This window comes from Ostrea edulis, chromosome 6 (genome assembly GCF_947568905.1).
Source record: "Ostrea edulis chromosome 6, xbOstEdul1.1, whole genome shotgun sequence".
NCBI lineage: Eukaryota > Metazoa > Mollusca > Bivalvia > Ostreida > Ostreidae > Ostrea > Ostrea edulis.
In genome coordinates this window covers 83,874,605-83,881,780 of record NC_079169.1, presented here as the reverse complement: position 1 = coordinate 83,881,780, position 7,176 = coordinate 83,874,605, and the positions used below count along the sequence as shown (strand labels likewise).

Here is a 7,176-nt window from a genome sequence, read left to right as displayed (position 1 = left end):
ACTTACAATTTTTTAAAACTTTTCACTACCACTATTAAAAAACAGGTATGGGTCATTCCAATAAATACTGATTGAAAAAGCGGGGATAGCCCTACCTCCTGGTTCCACGTGCCTGATTTGCGATGGGGTATCCCCGACAGCTATAAACTGCTTAACGGTACAGTTGTAGGTTTGCAGTTTATAAAATACGATTAGGGATGATGAAGGATGTCCCTATACTATTTGAAACACAAACATTCCATTCATCTGTTGTTGATGACGTAATTGTTTGGTTGGTTTTTTTTCTCTCGCTATAAACAGATAAACATCATATTATTAAGAAACACTCACATCAGCCCATTGTAGTTTCAAGAAGGCCCCTCGGGGTTTGGGTATTTGGAGCTCCCGGGTCTTTGAACAAACCATAGAAATATACAAACGAAGAGGTACATCTAGGCCTGGTATGCATCACTTTTAAGTTGAATCTTTGCTCCCACAAAGCCAGCCGCCGTCTAATTCTCATGATCTCGGTCCAGCTGAAGTTTTCAAAAGTGTCCTGACAACCGACTGATATCTGTAGCATCAAACTTGTGTAGGATTTATGCCATCCTCCGAGCTGCATCCTTTGAGGAACTAAATTGATTAAATCCGCACCATTTCTTCTGAATATTGGTGCAACCGTATGCCGCACAATACACATTAGTCCATTAATTGATGAGTAAATACACAGATAATGCTGTTAAAGCGGTTTTATAGATAAAACAATAGGATTATCACCTAAATCGCCACCGGCTTACTACGTGCTTTCTCATTCTAATTGTCGTATATGACGTCACAGTAATATGGCGCGTAAATTTCCGATCGAAATATGTATATTGCTGTGTTAGAATGTCAACCCGCAATATCTCTGTAAATATGCTCACATCAATTTTTATTGTATTTAGTATCCTTTTTCAACTATATTATAAAGAATATTTTTCATAAAATTATGCAAGTTCTAAAATTACGGTACAAGTCCTTTAATAGTTAGATTAGTCCAGGGGTCCGTGTTTGCCCAACTATCTACTTTGTATTGTTTGTAGGAGTTATGAGATTGATCACTGTTCGTTTTCTTCACCTTGCATTAGTATAGAATATTTCAACTGATATCATCGCAATTTCGTTAATTAGACTTGACAGCTTCCGAAAAATAAGTTATCTGATACATATCATTCTTTTACTCAAAATATATACTTTAAGCATCAACTAAATACCCTTAAATGTTTCCGTATCTGACAAATAGACGCAGTTTTATAACAAGATAAGAAATTCGTATGATAACGCCCAAGAGGTGCACAGTGCAGAGGTAACGTTAAATGTAGGTCATTCCCGAGTATATAGCTAGAGCTTAGCATTTACTGCGATAAACATTGTGCCCGATCTTTAGATAACAAGTCATATGTTTTAGTGTCGTCTGATATGTTTAATTTCATTTTAATTCCTATTTTGATAATTTTGTCTCTGTTGTATGCCGTTCAAAAGACCAGTCGACAGAAAGGAAAAACGCCACCTGGACCCAAAGGCTGGCCCGTCTTCCAGATTTTCTTAAAGTCTGAATTTCCGACTTTACACTTAAAACTTTATGATTGGACTGAGAAATATGGAGACATTTTTCAATTCGAATTTCTTGGTAAGAAATTCGTCAGTCTAAATTCTTCTGAAGTACTGAGAGAGGCATTTACCAAAGAACCAAATGCAACTATTACTTCGTTTCGGCCGCCGACATTTACAGGAGAGTATCTGCTTGATAATTATGCCGATGTTGGATTTGCACCTCCAGATCCATTGTGGATAAAACGCAGAAAACTTACTTATCAATTGCTCCGCTCCTACGGAGAAGGGTTATCTATAATTGAATCCCAAGTCAAAGAGAACCTCCAATCCATGAAAAACGACATTCGATCCACAGAAAACAAAAATGTGGATCCCAGAAGCATCGTGGGAGAATTCATACTTAATACAGTGGAAGTTCTGGTAAATGCTAATTTTATAAATTCATGCACGTTATATATTACGTTAGAATCATAAATAATCACAACTATGGTGTATAGACCATAAAGATGAAATTTCAGAAATGCCTGCCACAATGTCGACTTTATTCATTATTACAATGAATACATTATTAATAACGAGTTTCTCTTCAGGCCATAGGACGAAGCTTTGGCAGAAAGGGGGAACTGCAAAAGATATTAAGAAAACTTGAGCACCTTTTCAACACAACAACCAATCCCGGATATGATACTTTTATGATGTGCTTTTACCCTTTCTACGGTTTCTTCCACTTCCCATGTCTTTGAAGATGAATGAGTTTCATAGGACAAAACATGTTATGATGAACTGTCTGGAAACTTTGTCGGTAAGAGATTCCTTTTGTCCTTTCATATTTCATTTTATCATCAAGTGTTGTAAAGTACAGTTTAACCCATTTATATTGAAGTCGCTTACATTGAACTCTTATTTAAGGAATGAAGCAAATTTTGAAAACTTCTACGATAACCTTGCGCAGTTTAGGCTTTATATTTCTAATCCTAATCAAGTAGGTATCAGTGAAATGTGTTTTACGCAATTAGGTTAAGGACTTCCATACTAAAATGCACTAAATTACACCTCACATTCACAAGTATCATTGCAATTGTTACGGTTACATACCGAAACGATACTACCTACATGTTGACTGTGACTCATTTACTGTAAGTTCCCCTCGTGGTACTTTCCCGTGACGTCAGTTGAATGACAGGTGAAGATAACGAACGGTGATTCATCACATAACACTTTATTTTTGGTCATCATCAAGAGGTCCTACTTGTAAACAAAGGTTCAGGTGCATGCGGGTTACCAGCTGCATTTTTTTTTTGATACACCAGAAAGAAAGAAAAATCCTTTACATCGACGGTGAAGATACGAACAGTGACCAATCTTATAAATCATATAAGCAATACAAATTATAGAGTTGGATAAATACGGACCCCTGGATATACCAGAGGTGGAATCAGGTGCCTAGGAGGAGTACACATACCCTATCGACCAGTCACACTCGTCGTTAGCCCTATATCTTGATCAGGTAAACGGAGTTATCCGTAGTTAAAATCAGTGTGCCAAAAACAGCCTAACAATCGGCATGAAACACGTCAGACAGAATTTTATCCAATGGTAGGTTGTATTTGGAATTTATATTGTTATAACGACTATAGAGTTTACGAAATGCTGATTTTAAACGAGACTGTTTGAACCCCTGCACCATCAACTTGTTTGTTAGTAGCCTGCTTCGATTTAAAAACTCACCATACGCAGAAAAAGCAGGTTTTGCGTATCTAATCAGTTGAGAGATGTAAACACGATGCAATATTGCTATGTAAATATGGGAAGCTGACGATGTAGAAGTTGTAATCATCCCGTTTGTCATAAAGTTGAGTTGTTAGTTTGCTGTTAATATCTACTTTCAATCAAATATCTAAGTATGACGCAGAGGTGGACGACTTTGTGGTGTCTTTTATTTCGAGTCCATTGGGATATATTGAATCGACATATGAATGAACATTATTACTGTTAATAGATAATACATCGTCGATGTATCTAAATGTCGAATTGAAGGCCACCGCAAGAGATATTTTCTTCTCACGGAGAAAATTTTGCATAAATTCTGCTTCATAGGAATATAAAAACAGGTCACCAAACAGAGAATCACAACTCGTGCCCATGGGGATTGCAACAGGCTTTTCAGAGACATGATCACCAAAGACCACAAAGATATTGTCAATTAGGAATTCCAGCAGATTTTTTATTTCAACTTCAGAGGAATTGTGAGTGGAATCAGAGTGGCGTTCAACAAAGTATTTTTTTTGGATGACTGATCACTAGATAGGAATATTTGAGTTTTCCATTTTCGTTGAAGAAGCAACTGTCTAAGATGTCAAAAAGTCTAGTCTTTAATTCATCGTAAGGAATTGTCGTGTAAAGAAAAAGTCATACGTACTAATGTTGTTGATTTGATAAAAGTTTTATGATTTCAAGTTTGCTAACAGTTTTTTAAAGAATTTTTCAGAATCCACATTTGATTTACACCACTTTTGGCATATATAGTCACACAGTATGTTTAAGTTTCTCCTTCACAGCTGTTAATATTTTCGTGAGGAGCAAATATAGGGGATTGGTAGAACAATTACTGGATCCAGTAATGTATCTTTGTTTGTAAGGGTTTTTATGACGTTTAGGAACGGTAACTCATATTCATCAGTCCCATTGACAGGGATAATAAATGTGTCTATAACTGAAGCATGTTTTGATGAATTTCGTCTTTTGAAAGGGCAGTTGAAGTATGCAAGGTGAAGATAACGAACATTGATCAATCTCATAACTCCTACAAGCAATAAAAAAATAGATAGTTGGGCAAACACGGACCCCTGGACACACCAGAGGTGGGATCAGGTGCCTAGGAGGAGTAAGCATCCCCTGTTGACCGGTAACACCCGCCGTGAGCCCTATATCCTGATCAGGTAAACGGAGTTATCCGCAGTCAAAATCAGTGTGCCAAGAACGGCTTAACAATCGGTATGAAACACGTCAGACAGCATTTGACCCAATGCGAGGTTGTATTGACGAACTAGATCGTTATAACGACCATAGAATTTGCGAAATGCTGACTTCAATCTAGACTGTTGAAATCCCTGTACCATCAACTTGTTTGTCAGTAGCTTACCTCGATTTAAAAACTGACTATATTCAGAACAAGCTCTTGCACATCGAATCAGTTGAGATATATAAACACCATATGCAGGTGATAATGGAATATTGCTACACAAATATGGGAAGTTGACGATGGAGAAGCTGAAATCATCCCATTTGTCATACAGTTGAGTTGTCAGTTTGCCGTTAATGTCTACTTTCAATAAAATATCTAAGTAAGAAGCAGAAGCGGACGTATATCAAATGCAAAACATGCTTTTTGGATATAAACACCATGACATGCAGATGATAATAAAGGTCAGGAAGAGGTGAAACTTCAAACTCAGTATTAGGAACCATAAGTTTACAAAGAAATTATCATTGATATAGGGCTCGTGGCGAGCGTGATGGGGTGCCTACTCCTCCAGGCACCCTATCCCATCCCCGGTGTGTGCAAGGGTCCGTGCGTGCTCTACTCGTAATTTGTATTCTTTATAGGATTGATAAGATTAATGATTGTTCGTTGTTTTCACCTTTTCATATTACAGTTGGATGTAATAAAGAGTTTGTTGTCATTTCATACTTTTGCAGAAAGAGGAAACCGTGGAAAAGGGAATCTATCACACACTAAAAGACGTCATGAAAGAAAGGGATGAACACGGCAATCAGTGGTTTACACAGGAAAATCTGTCGAATCTCTTAGTGAATTTATTAACGGCTGGTATGAATATTCTAATCAAACTATACTGACAAATAGGTGGACATGGGGAAATTAAAACCACCTGTTTATTTTCACTTTTGATTTTACTGCCTGTTGTAACTAATAATGCAGACACGCATCCGACTTGATGATTTTAGTGTCCGTGGCTAATTTCATTTTGTAAAAACCTCGTCAAAGTTTTGACTTACTTCATCTGTGCAATAACAAAACTGGATTATTGAAAAACAATTTTTCACAAGATTCTCTTTTGCTTTACCAGGTTACCTGACAACACAAGGGACATTAATGTCCATGATACAAATCCTTGCAAAAAGACCAGAACTTCAGAAAGCTTTACAAAAAGAAGTGGACGGTGTGATTGGATTTGAAAGAGAACCTTGCCTCTCTGACAGAGAGAAATGCCCGCTTACTGAGGCCGTCATTCTTGAAACACTTCGTTACATTTCACACGTTCCAGTAGCCGTCTTTCATGCAACGTCCCAGGAAACTACAATAGCTGGTTACACTATAGAGAAGAATACAGTAGTAAGCTAACTTTACATTTCTCAACTTATTTTCGGTTCATGATTATGTGGCATCTATTTTACATTTTCTGGTTTTAGATTATACCAAACGTGGCTGCAATTCATCTCAGCGAAAAAGAGTGGGAAGAACCATTTACTTTTAAACCAGAGCGCTTCTTAGACACGGATGGACTTTTATTGCCTGCCAATGGTCCAGTCAGAAAAAAGTAGTATTATTTTGCTGAATTGGTTAAAACTGCTCCCATGAATTATACATTTATCTGAATGTGTAAAATTGTCTTGTATTTTTCAGGTTTTTTGCTTTTGGAATAGGGAAGAGAAATTGTATTGGTGAAGTGTTTGCAAAATCACGCATATTTCTATTTCTGTCGACTTTGATGCAAAATTACACAATCTTGGAACCCGATGGAAAATCGTTGCCGGATTTTCAACACAGAGAAATGCTTCCTGGCCTCGTTTTACAGGCCCAGCCGTACGAAGTTCGTTTTGTTCTTCGAGAAAAGTAACTGGGTTTTTTTTCTTAAACAGTGTACAGAAAGGAATTGCGGATTTTCGTATCATAATCATATCGACTGAATTAAAGAGGCAAAGTGATACAACAGCAAAATAATCGAGTGCCTTCTAACAAGTGGAAAATATCATATACAGTACTAAATAAGAAAAGGAAGATTTGAGTAAAGTTGATAATCATTACAAACAACTGATGTTTTGGCCTCGCCCATTCCACTGAAAGAATTTTACTTGAGACCTCCTTTATATCGATCATTTTACTGTGTCCAAGCCTTTCATATGCAGGTGTTATTTTAAATAAAGATCTTACTATCTACTTGCAAATGTCTTAGCAAATGGAATGCAGTAAACAATATGCATGTATCTCAAGATTTCTATCACACTACCTTTTTATATATTACACAAGATAATGCATATGTACTCGATGTTTGATTTTTTGAAATATATTTTACTTAACACTGTGCTGTTGGTCCCGATGTTAATAAGGACTGCCTCGTAAACACTGCACACAGAAAATCTGATGTTGTGATCAAATACGAGTGCAAAAAAGAAAATAACGATAACCAACAGTTGCCATTCTCATAAATCCTATAAAGAATAGGACACCCATCGTAAACTCTATGTCTTGATCAGGTAAACGGAGTAATCCGTAGTAAAAATGTGTTCAAATAACACTTTTGAAAAACAAAATTGTCAATCAGACTCGAAAGAAACGTTTGCCGCCTGTTGATTGAACGTAGA

The 7,176-nt window shown here is 36.8% G+C and overlaps 1 pseudogene; it reads left to right on the top strand.

The window, feature by feature from the left end:
* Positions 1–1,437: 1,437 nt before the first annotated feature.
* Positions 1,438–6,760, top strand: LOC125683405 (cytochrome P450 1A1-like; annotated as a pseudogene).
* Positions 6,761–7,176: the final 416 nt, after the last annotated feature.